This window comes from Nicotiana tabacum, chromosome 1 (assembly GCF_000715075.1).
Source record: "Nicotiana tabacum cultivar K326 chromosome 1, ASM71507v2, whole genome shotgun sequence".
Lineage (NCBI taxonomy): Eukaryota > Viridiplantae > Streptophyta > Magnoliopsida > Solanales > Solanaceae > Nicotiana > Nicotiana tabacum.
The window spans coordinates 166,619,717-166,632,511 of record NC_134080.1 but is presented as its reverse complement, the minus strand read 5'-3'; the positions used below and the strand labels follow the sequence as shown (position 1 = coordinate 166,632,511).

Below are 12,795 nucleotides of genomic sequence, written 5' to 3'. Positions count from 1 at the left end.
AATTATAACAACCTCATTTATTCCTACCTACCCCTATTGTAGCTCTCTCCTCATTTTTCACTCATAAATATTTAATTTAATTAATAAAAAATAATCATATGCAAACAAAACTAAAAAGAAAAATTAGTTACTCATTCAGGCAACACTCATTCGTGCCTTCTTCCACAACCAATACTTCTCTGTTTTTTTTTAATTTTGTATATCTTCAGGTTTATACATACCTATCACAACTGCAAAAGGCAAAAACAGACGCGAGAAACCTAAAATCTCATCTCCTTTAATGCTAATCTTGTTAAATTTCGATTATGATTTTTTGAGAAATTTGGAGTGGGTATTGTTTGAACTTATTAGAAATAGTCTAAGTAAATTGTATACAAAGTTTGAAGTTATTTGCTGGAGATTTGGACTAGTCTTATACAATAATTTCAAGTGAAATTCGTACAAAAATTTCATCAGTGATGCTTGTACACTTTTATACAATGTTATACACTTTTATACAAAGAGGTGCAGTATGTATATAATTGTATAAAAGTGTATAAAGATGTATAATTATAAAGTGACAATATTCTTGATACACTATGTATATAGGTGTATAAGAAGAATGAGAAGAAGAAGAAGAAAAGAAGAAAATGCGAGAAATTCACCAAATACCTGTAAATAATGTATCAACCTTGGATATAATAGTGTATAAGTTGTGTTTATACACTATTATACAATAGTTATACAATAGTATACATTATTGTACAAATGAATCCTATCAATGGAGTTTCACGTGTTCTTCTTCTTTCTTGGACATCCTCTGAAATTTAACTCGAATATAGCCTAAAGCTACTCCAAATCACTTGAAATTTAAGTTTTGAACTCATCTTGATGATTCCAATCAATTGAGACAACACTCATTCCAAACAACTAACAAATCGGAAAACTCAATTCTGAAATTTAACTTAAATATAGCCTAAATCTACTTCAAATCACTTGAAATTTAAGTTTTGAACTCATCTTGATGATTCCAATCAATTGAGACAACACTCATTCCAAACAACTAACAAATCAGAAAACTCAATTTCTGAAATCGAATCTTCGAACCACCTGTAATGGTGACTTTTATTTTTTAAATCCTTAATTAACCATTGGAATCCAGAAAAGAATTGAAGGAGAATAACAATAGTAGAAAAATTTTGTGGTGCAAAGGCTGACTTGGGAAGAAGAAGAAGAAGAAGGTGTGCGAACTGGAACGAAGAAAAAAGGGGAATGACAAGGGTTGTAACTGGAACGAATAAAAAAGGGGCTAACTAGTGAAAAGTAATTTTCAGGTTATGTACAACCTGGGCTATACTGGGTAAGGGATTCAAACATGGGCCATTTTCTAATGGGTTGTTGGGCCAAGTGACAAGGGATGTAATTGTGAGCATGTAATTTTTGCTCTATGTGAATTACTCTCATAAATTCAAGAAAATAAATTTTTCCCATTATTTGTAAATTCGTAGATTTTTATTAATTGTTTGCATTTTTCTTGCATGTTTAAGTTTTATTTAAATCATGAAAAATACCAAAAATATCACGCATGATATTTAGACTTTATTTTTATATTTTTAGGACTAATTGGTAGTTACTTGTTTTATAAAAATTAAAAATCACAAAAATTGCTTCGTTTTTACACTTTTTTCTTTTATTGATTTTTTCTCTTTTAATTTAGGATTAAGTAACTTTTATAATTTTTATAATTAATTAATTAGTTTAATTTCACACTTTTATATAATCCAGAATTTTAATTTCTAGGATTTTTAATTAAAAAAAAAGAAAAAAGGAAAGGAAATAAGGAATTTATTTAATTGGGTTTAAATTCGGAACATGTGTCATTTTAAAGCCAAAACCAACCCAAATAAATGACATCAAAATTTATCCAACTCAGGCCCAATCTTCCTACCCAAATACCCATTACCCTTTACCCTGCCCCTACATATAAAACGACAATTTAGAAACCAGAAAATGAGATCAGATCCTAACCACAGAGAAACGGCGCATCTGAGTTCCTCTTCTTCTCCATTTTTCCTTCTTCTCCTCCATTCTCACTTTGGCTCTCATACACACTCCTTCACTCATAAAACACACATATCTGAAACCAATCGAAAAAGAAGGAGAAGCTCTTAATTAAATCTTAGATCTGTAATCCAAAAAATTCACAAAAAAGAGAGGATAGAAGACCAGGCTTCATCCTTGTTCAACATTGTTGTTTTCCTCTTTCATATTCTGGGTTCTACATATTGTTGTGGTTGAAAAATTGGCCCTGCTCTTTGTTCGGATCTGCTGATTTTGCTATTTCTGCTTGGCTGAGCTTCGTATTTAGTCTCCACGGCCTTCATTGGGTCCGATTTCACTGATTTCACTGCATTTAGGTACGTAGATATTCATCTGTTTATTTTACTTCAAATCTATAAATGAAGATCTGAGTTACTCAACCCATGTTCCTAATTGATTTCGTGGATGTGTCACTGAATCCGATAATGATTCCATCTGTTTTAGTTTGTCGCTCACTTTGGTTTAAATGTTGAACTGAACTTATTCTCCATTTAAGTGTAGCTTTGTTCGATGTTTTGTTCTGCCAACTTTTCGGGAATTCATCACCGGACTTGCTTTGTCATTTTTATGTTAGCTGAAATTAGTCATTGATCATTAGATTCTTATTGTAGGATTTTGAAGCCAAATGATTGTGTCTGTTTCACATAATTGATGGAAGTATGTGGTGAAAGTTAGTCTTAAATGTTAAATTATTTCAACTTGTTACAGTAGCCACTTATAATTCTTTAAGGTGTCCATTTATATAAAGTGATTCATGTGAATAGCCTATTATATACTCCTTACGTTTCAATTTATGTGAACCTATTTCTTATTTAGTCCGTACCAAAAAGAATGACTCCTTTCCTTATTTGGAAATAATTTACCTTTACACAAATATTTATAGTCACACATAATATATGTGCCTCATTTTAGACCACAAGATCAAAAGTCTTCTCTCTTTTCTTAAACTCCGTGTCCAGTCAAATGGGTTCACATAAATTGAAACGGAGGGAGTAGTTGTTTGTGGGGAAAAACAGAGAGGGCACGAGAGGGATGAGAAACCGTTTGCTGCTAGCTTACTATCTCTCTAGCGTTTCGCCAACTCTGGCCAGCCTTCTTCCATCATAAAAAGCAGTCATTAGAGCTCTACAAAGCCGCCAAAATCCGTTTCAATACCTGCGAAAATGCAGCAGCAACTCCTCACACAAAATTTCAAAACATCCATTGTAAACCAGCCTTGAAGCTCCAGCGTTTCGGCCATTAACCACTCCAAAAATGTAGCAAAAAGCAGGCCAAAAACGCAGCTGGAAACAGCCGCAAACCAGCTGCCAAACCAGCTGAAAAACAGTCCCCGATCAGCTCTAAAAACACCTCATTTCTGCTCCCAAAGCTACTACCAAAATGCAACATCCCTTACCCATTAAAACATGCAAGTTTCGGTCAAGCTAGCGAGGTCGATGTTGAGGTTCTCCAATTATGTTTTGAGTTTCAAGTTGATAAATCAAAGCTCAAATTCATGTAAAGGTTCATTTTTATCTTAGTCTTGATTGATATATAAATTGTAGAGTTTTATAATGCCTATTTGAATGGAATAACAATGTTAGTGAGTATCTCTATGTATGTGTTACACTCAAGTTTGGTCTGATTCCTTGCGCTGTTATTTCTCGTTCATATTTCATACTCTATGATGCTAGAAATTTGGTAGATATTGAACTTGACCTTAGTAGCTAAGTCTTGTGGACCATTTCATTTCAGTAGCGGGTTGTGGTTGTGATGCACTGAAGAAGTATTGTGGGTAGGAAACATGGTTGCGGCATATCCAAGGTCCATTGCATAAAAAGAATAAAGAGTGGAGATAACAATTGTGAGGGGAGCCGTAGTAGATAAAACAATTAGTTCATGGCCTTCAATATTTTAATTGATTTTTAAACAAATAGATTTGAGGCGTGCCGTGCCAAATAAAATCTTAAAATACATGGCCCTCGCTTAATTAACATTTGAATCCTTAGAATTCGAGACGTGTCATTTAGTTGAATTTCCATGGCCCTCGCAAGTTTAAAAATGCGTAGTTGCTTTAGGCGCGCTATTTTAAAAATTACCTTCTTAAACTCAGGTGTGCATTTATGTAACCCAAATCCAAATCTCAACAATGTTAAATAAAATATGTCGGGGACCGCGGGTGCATTTATGTGACATGGTTCAAGACGTGTTTTAGATAACGTTGAAACCTTCCTAAAAAAATAATTAAATAAAAGCGGTTATAAAGTTAAAATTGCACCATAGGCTAAAACATGTACTAAAATCAAGTAAATAGGCCAATTGTAATAGTTGAGTGACCGTGCTAGAACCACGGAACTCGGAAATGCATAAAACCTTCTCCCGGTTTAACAGAATTCCTTACCCGGATTTCTGTGTTCGCGGACTGTAATACAGAGTCAATCTTTTTCTCGATTCGGGATTTGAACCGGTGACTTGGGACACATTAAAATTATCCCAAGTGGCGAATCTAAATTTAATAAATAAATAATCTCGTTTCGATTGTCACTTTAAGTGGGAAAAAACTCCCTATATACCCTTCCGGTGGTGTAGGTAAAACGGAGGTGTGACAGCTCTGGCGACTCTGCTTGGGATAAGAACCCAGAACTTCTGGTTCAAGGTTCAGAATTCGAGCTTAGAATAATTGTTATATTTGGCTTTATTTATTATCTGATTTTACTTACATGTTTGGGCCTAATGTGCTAAATGTTGCTTCTTACTGCTTTGATATTATCTGAACTGTATATAAACTGCTACGAAACCCTTCTCTTCTCATCTTCGGGATGTGCACGCTGGCGTAACTACTTTTTTGTTAGTGTCATACCTTAAATTAGGAAGAGGCTCGAACAAGTTACAAAGCCGGATGGCCTTTTGGTTCCCGGTACGTAGCTCTCCTCGACTCGAGTTGTCCACTCGGGTACACAAGTCTAGAACAACATACCCAGGTTTTGAACTTAGAATAACTCAGCCTCATGCCGGATCCCTAGTAGGAATGCTTATTTGCATCATGTGCATTTGACTTTGGGATTCAACACAGGGGTTGGGTGCGTCTAGGACAGGTGTACCCAAAAATAAAAGATCATCCTGATGCATCATATGTGCTACATGTTGCATTTATTCAAGGGTAAAATGTTCATTTGGCGGACCAATAATAGTTGAGGGCAAATGAAAAAAAAATAGGGTGAAGTGTGAAAAATAAAGCAAGTATGGACCAATTATGTTTTCTGTCACATTTTTTGTTAAGAAAAGAAAAACATGAAAAATTCAAAAAAAGATTTTGCACTTTTTCATCATTTTCTGAAAATCAAAAAATCAAAAAAAGGGAAAAGAAAATCCAAAAGAGTTTACATGTTTCATTATTTTTCAAAACAAAAGACAAAAAATATGTTTTCTCTAAATTAGTTATTTTTTTAAATTCTCGCTCGTATCCGATCTGCCCGAACTACGCATACCTGATTCTCATCTTTCGGGGCGTGATACGTAGGCAACCTACATAGGGTCTGGTCTTCCTAGTGAGTTTAGGTTCTTGGCTTCGCGGCGTCTTAGCTGAATATTGCATTTTTAGCCACATAAGCCATTTTGCAAAAATAGCCTCAATCATGTCTTGCATGCGTCCAACATGAAAGGTTATTGTCTCACCTAGCATTCTAGGTCTTTAACTTTATTTTGTCCTAATTTTCTCATACAAGTGTGGATCTACTTACCGGAGTTTGGGCATGACAGACACCTTAGGACTATCCAGTCAAGATCGCTCATTCAGGAGTTGCTTAAGAATGTTTTTTTTAATTTATTTTTTTATGTTTTGAGTCTGATTTTTTATGTCGTCTTTTACCCTTTTATTTTGTACAGTAATGTCGAGTTTTTTGTTATTGTATTTTTTATATTGTATTTGAAAAAATGTGTTATAACTCAAAAATCCAAAAAAAGAGAGGATATTTTGCGTTTTTATATTTCCGTTAGAATTTTCTTTAGGAATACTACTCCTAGAAATTGAAAAAAAATTATTTGATGTGGTTTTTCCTTTAGGCAATTAATATTTAGAACTTAAAATAAAAATTTGTTTTTATATTTCCTTTATTATATTAGGACTAAAAATTCAAAAAAATAATAATTTCTTTTAGTACTTTTTTTTTTAAAAAAAGTTTTCTTTAAGGTATTCATTTCAAAAATCCAAAAAGATTTTCTTTTGAGGTTCTTCTTTGGGAATTTAATGAAAAATGAAAAAAAAATATTCTTTTATTTTCACTAGAACTGTAGGATATTGTATATAGAAGAAAAAAGAAACGTACTTTATCTTTTGTTTATCTTTAAAGTTTCTTCCTTAGGTGAAAAACTGAAATCCAAAAATCTTTAGATTTTCTTCCTGAAAAAAAGAATCAAAAAATATTTTTGTCTTCTAGAGGTTTTCCTTAATAATTATATTTGTTTCAAAAGAAAAAAAAAGAACAAAAATATATGATCGTTAAGCTTGAGTTTAGAATAGGTTATAGAACGTTAAGTCTAAAAAAAAATAAGATAGTTTTGCTTCTTTTATTTCTATTTTCTTAAAAGAATAGTCCTTAAGGTAAAAAGAAAAAAGGAAAGAAGAAAAGGAAAAGGAATGTTAGTTTGTTTGTTTTATTTCCGATCTTCCAGAACTACGCAAAGATCTGATTCATGCGGCGTCATAATACGTAGGCAACCTACATAGAGTTCGATCGAATCATTTTTTTATTTATTAAAATAAAAAAAATAAAAAAATGATGAAAAAAAAGAGATGAAATCATGGGATTTGAGAAATGAGAGGGAACAAAAGAGCAATAATCAGAAAGAAAAAAAAGAGAAGGAAAATGAGCGAGCTACGAAGTGCGAGAAAAGAAAAGAAAAGAGAAGATTCAAATGGACAAATTGGGATGATGCCAAGTGACCTTGTGACCCTCGAAGTCATTATTAAACTGTTAATTGTTGCTAGGTGCATTGCACGAAATGTGATATTTTTAGCTGTTAAATGCCCTAACGCTAATATGATGACTTCATTTTGTTCCTCTTTGTTCTCTTGATCATAGCAGAAGGGTGGTTGGTTTGTGGTTCTTAAGGTAACTCGTCCATACAACACAAGGTCAAAGGGTAAGGTAGCCATGGCTAGCAAAAACTTGGGCACAAGAGTTGTTGACCCATCAAGGGAGTTTGTGGAGTCGGAGTCTGAATTGAAAGAGGAGGTCCAAAGGGTGAAACAACAGATGACAGAAATGTATCAGTCTTGGATCAAGGGCCATCCTCCACCTTCATTCCCCACTAACTACACTAAAAACCCTGCAACTATCCCACCACTATCACAAATCCAGATTCCCACTGCTGCTGATATCTCCCCACGGCCTTTTCACACTCTACCCCCCAAACCAACTCATATCCCGCTCCTTTGGCTGCTCATGCTCTTGCAGTTCCTCCACCAGCTATTTTTCCTCGATCCTCTAACGAGACTGTGTTCAAAGTCCTTGATGCCCAACACTGTGCTCCAGAACCAACTTTCAAAGTGTCGGGTCCATATCCTCACATTCCTCATTTTGAGCCTCCCGGTAAAACTAAAAAGCCTGCTAAGACAGTGGAGCAAGATGAGATATCCGGGAAGGTGAAAATCTTAGAGCAGTCTTTAAGAAACATGCAAGGGATAGGGAGCGAGATGAGTGATAAGTTAGGATTTTAAAGTGTTTATATCCCTACTTGCCTATGCTTTGAGTATAAATTGATACAAAAACAGTCCCAAAATGCTCACAAGTTGTGCTTGATTGCAGAGTTGATTGACAAAGTGACAAGATGTTAAAAATCGGCTCAAAAAGGAGTGAAACCTGCTCAAGTATCAAAGACCAAGAGAAGTAAAGAAAAAGGGGGCCTAGTGCGGACCGCGTAACAATGACCGCGGCCGTACTAGGAGGTTCAGAGACTGGACATTTTTCGAGCCTAAGGTCACGCGGCCGCGGTAGGATTCACGCGGCCCGCGGAGAAGCTTCGTGGTCGCACTCCTCTGTGCGATCCACGTTCATAAGGTTTAGCAAAGGGGCATTTGCCCTCATGCGGTCCGCGGTCACGTCTGCGCGGACCGCGCCAGTTGCCTTCGCGGTCACGGTACATTCCCACGCGGTCCGCATCCCCCAGTTCAAGTCATCAAACAACTGAAACCGAAGAGCCAGTGCGGCCGCGGTCCAATTTGTGCGGCCCGCACTGACCCCACAGGGGTATTTTTGTCCAATTTTTCTAGCCTAGTATAAATAGCACATTTTACTATTTTTTTAGGGAGGAGGTCAGATCTGAGAACAGGAGAATAGCTACGCTTGGTGTTGTAGCCATCTTTAGCATATTTGCTTCCCATTAATAATAGATTATTGTAGTTTCTTCTTAGTAATTAATTAATATGTGTAGTTCTTCATCTATTTCTTCAGTTTCTTCTTTAATTATGTGTAGCTAAACCCATTAGCTAGGGTTGTGGCTCAACCCTAATGTGAGTAATTGATGGGTGTTGCCATCTAGGGTTAGCTTGACTATGTGTATTTGTTATTTGGGTTGATTTTATGATTTCATTTAGAATTGGTGGTTGTAAACACTGATTCAAGCTTTGTAGGGTTTAACTCTTCTTGAGAAAGAGAGTTTATGACCTCAAAATTGACCCAACAAGGAATTGGGATGGACTCATGAGAAGTGATAGTCCTAATTAACGGGTTAAATCTCGAGAGAGTAATCACCCTACTTAAAACCCTAGTTGTTTGGTCTAATTTGCCAACCCAATTGGTCTTGAGAGAGTCAATTGGGTAAAATCATTCTCTCTACCGAGAGGTGTGAGAGTGGGTAAAATTTGTGCAACGGTTATAACATAACCCCCACACAAGTCAATCGAACCTAAGTAACATCTACCTGTCAATTAGCCACCAAGGTAATGCCACAACCCTAGTGCTCTTCCTTCCCATTAATTACAACTTAGCAATATTCTCCTAGCATAATCTAACTTTAATCCATAGTTTTATAATATTAGTTATAAATACAAAAACTCAAAAGATGATTGAAGTGACATTAGAAGCACAACCACAACTCTAGGCTAGACAGAAAATACAACTCCACTACTAGCTCCTTGTGGAAATTCGATCCCGGATCTCTATTCGGGTAAAAGCTATTGCAATCCGCTCTTCCTACCATAGTGTAGTGTCGAGTCGGCAGCGATCAACTTTTTGGCGCCGTTGCCGGGGAGCTTACGGTGTTGACTATCTGTTTAGTTAGTTTTGTGTTGTACTTCTCTTTCCTTCTTGTTTACAAATTTTTTTTGTGTCGATCAATCAGGTACAATGGATCTTAATGCAAATGACCCTCTCGGCAATGTGATAGCGGGGGAGGAGGTAGAGGATCTAGAACCAGATGAGGTCTTACCTCAAATTCCACTGAGAGGCCGATATGTCAATGTAAATGCAAATGAGAACAACAATATTCCAGACCCTTCTCCGCCACCACCGAGAGTGGCTCCCAGAGTTTTACCAAATCAAGGATACGCCAATGCTATTGTTCCTCCCCGAATCTGGGCGGGGAACTTCCAAATCACAAATGTTATGCTGACCTTGCTCGAGCAAAGAGGGTATTTCACGGGTGCCTCCGATCAAAATGCCTACAAGCACTTGAAGGGGTTCGTGGATACATGCCGGGGTAGCAAGTGTGAGCACGTGATTTTTGCTTCACGGAAAATTACTCCAAAAGAAATCGAGAAATGAAGCAAGTTGCCTTCGGGTACAATTTTGAGAATTCGCGTGACACTTTTGGTAATTAATTTGTCCATAAATGTTCACCTTGTTATAGTTAATTGAAAAATACAAAAATACATGTTGCATGCATATTTAGGATTTAATTATGCATTTAGGAATTAATTAAACCTTCATTTGGCTCTAAATATATACCTTTTTATTCTATTCGTTGTCATTGTGTGGTTTTAATTTGTGTGTTAATCATTGTAAGTGTTAATTAATATTTGTGTAGCTTTATTTTTGATTTTACGATTTAATTAGGAATTGTGTTTAAATTAATGGGGCCAAAAATTCAAATAGAAATCAGGCCCAAATTGATACATTGACCAAGTCCACATGACTGGGTCTCTCATAAGTCCAAACGACACTGTATAGGCGTCTTAGATCCGAGCCATCCATCTCCATGATCCAACGGCTCAAAATCCGTCTCCCTTACCAATTCCCTGGACCGACCCGTTACCCCGTTCGAAGCGACCCCCAACTAAAACCAAACGACATCGTTCCCCTTAAGTGTATTGATTCGGGCCATTGATCTCATCAGATCGAACGGCCCAGGATCAATTCCCTCCCCCGTATAAAACCTCAATCTCTCACCCCACGCCCCCCAAACCAAACCCCCCCCTCTCACTCCTTCGTCTCTCTCAAACTCAGAGACCGGTTCCCATGGAAAAAACCTAGCCGCCACCCCCACCCCTTCGCCTGAAAGCCGGCGGCAACGACGCCGCTGGCCATGAAATTAACACCCCTGAACCACCATGATCCCCTCTCTCCAACTCCACACTCAGCTTACCTCGAATCTTCCCCGAACGTCTCGAATCTTCATTTGAAGGTTCGAGCAAAAACCTGATCTACACCAACCGACCCCAAATTTACACCAGTCACTCCCCTGACCTCACTCGTAACCAAACCAAGCTTGGTTGGGTTCGAATCTAGGTAGAATCCTTCGAGCCCCAAATCGGACCGTGGGAACCCTAGAACTCAAAACCATGGGGGTCTGTCCAGTTTAAAGGAAGAATTGGGGTCTAATAGACCTTAATCGAGGTGTTCTCAGTTGAGGACACTTCAATTAAAGTCCGTTCGACCTCAAAGAGGTCGAGTCCAGTTCGAGCATGGGTTATTTTTGTTCTTAAGCTTCTGAGGTAATTTTTCCTTTCCTATTTGTTCCGTTGGTGTTTGTTTATATCTGTTTTTTTTTGTTGTTTAAGGTGGTTTTATTAATTTTTCAATTTTTGTCAATTGATCCCTATGTCTATCAATATGAAATCACCTCTGTACTTGTTCGAGTTTAATTATTTGTTGTCGATTGTATGTGTTGTGATTCGCGTAGTCGATTCGATATATGTCGTCGATTAGTTTTACAGTCTTGAATGGTAGTAATTTGATCCATCCTGCTTAATTCTGATTAAGTCATTTGTCTGAATTCAGTTGCGAACTGGTTATAGGTTGTAGTTTGTTGGATAGTTAGGGTCCAATTGTTAGTTAGCTAAGTTTGAATTGGTTATAGCTGAAGAGATTAATACAGATTGAAACAGGTGGGTAAGGCAGCAGTTTCAGGGACTTTTAAGAGGGTATTTTTTTGATTTTAAAGGAGTCTGAAAATGGCTTAATTTGAATGGCTGTCAATAGAGTATTAAAATACCATTAAACTGATACATTGTTTAAGAATAATGGGGAATAAGACTTAATGACATGGGGAGGTTGATTAAAATAAGTTAAAATACCCATAACTTTGATTCAAAAGAGAAAAACATGCGGTATGGGGGCTGTCAAGAATATCATGGGCATTTTCTGATTAGTTTTAGTATGTTTAAGGGGTATGGGCAGAGTTAAGGTCTGAAGGTATCAAGGCAGCCCGGGGCTTGCCTACTTTGCCTATAAATAGGCTCATTTAGAACAAAATAGAGGTTGGTTTTTTGATCCTGAGAAGCCAGAGAAAAGCAAGAGTGTTGAAGCTGGAGATTTAACCTAAAACTCTAGAGAAATAGAGGGAGTAGGCTAAAAAAAATTACACTAAAGTTCAGTGGGTTTGAGATTTAAAGAAGAAAAATCTGCTTCCCTTTTACTGTTGAAATCGGTATTTACCTTTGTTACTGTTTCATTGAGAGCTGTGGGAATTTTCTGAAAGTCTGCTGGTCCATCTCTTGTTGCAAACTCAAGTTTTGGTCATATTGTGGGTGTTTATATTGCTGTTGGTATTTGGGTTGCATTCTTGGATTTTCTGGTGCATTTGATGCTGCTGTTTGGTGTTTTCTGAAGTTACTGTTGGGTTTTAATCTATTGCTGGGCTATTTTAGCTACTGTTGTTGCTATTTTGTTGTTTGCTACTGCCGCTGATCCTCACCTTCCTCTGTTCTTGTTTCCAATACCAGGTACACGACTTTAACATGGCTGTTGTAAGCTGAAAATGTGAAGCATGAATTCATGTGAAAAGTTGAAGTTGAAATGAAAACCAGAAAAGCAATCTGTTTGTTTGAAACTTGTTGTTACTGTTTTATTAAGTTCCTTAAAGCATTATTGATTCTGTAATTTGTAAAAAAATAGTCTCGTCATTTTAGTTGTTTGTAATGGGCTGCAGAAAACTGCTATGCGTTAGATCATGTTATTGGAATAACGTAGTTTAGCACGTATTCAATCAGAACTTGACCATGTAATGGATGTTGGATATAACTTTCGATAATTTGTAAAATAGCACTTGTGGTTTGATCCCTGAAATATCTAGTAGGTTGTTAACTAATCTTGGATTATAGCATGATTGTTTGAGTTCTTGGTCAACTAGATCTTAGCATTAATCTTACCATCAATTGTTACTTAAAAAAGTACTGCAACGTTTTAAGGAAAAAGAAGCGTAGTTGTAAGTCTAAGGTTGTTAGTTAAAGTAACGAGTAAGGATAGGTAGGCGTGATTTGGTGAGTTAGCGATTTCTTGTGGCTCGAATCATGCCAGG

General features: G+C 36.7%; 1 long non-coding RNA gene across 1 annotated transcript; it reads left to right on the top strand.

Moving 5' to 3' along the window:
• Window positions 1-1,944: 1,944 nt before the first annotated feature.
• Window positions 1,945-12,563, top strand: LOC142181528 (uncharacterized). The gene is made up of 2 exons (XR_012710180.1): window positions 1,945-2,396; window positions 12,221-12,563. It is a non-coding gene; the product is annotated as an uncharacterized LOC142181528 (long non-coding RNA).
• Window positions 12,564-12,795: the final 232 nt, after the last annotated feature.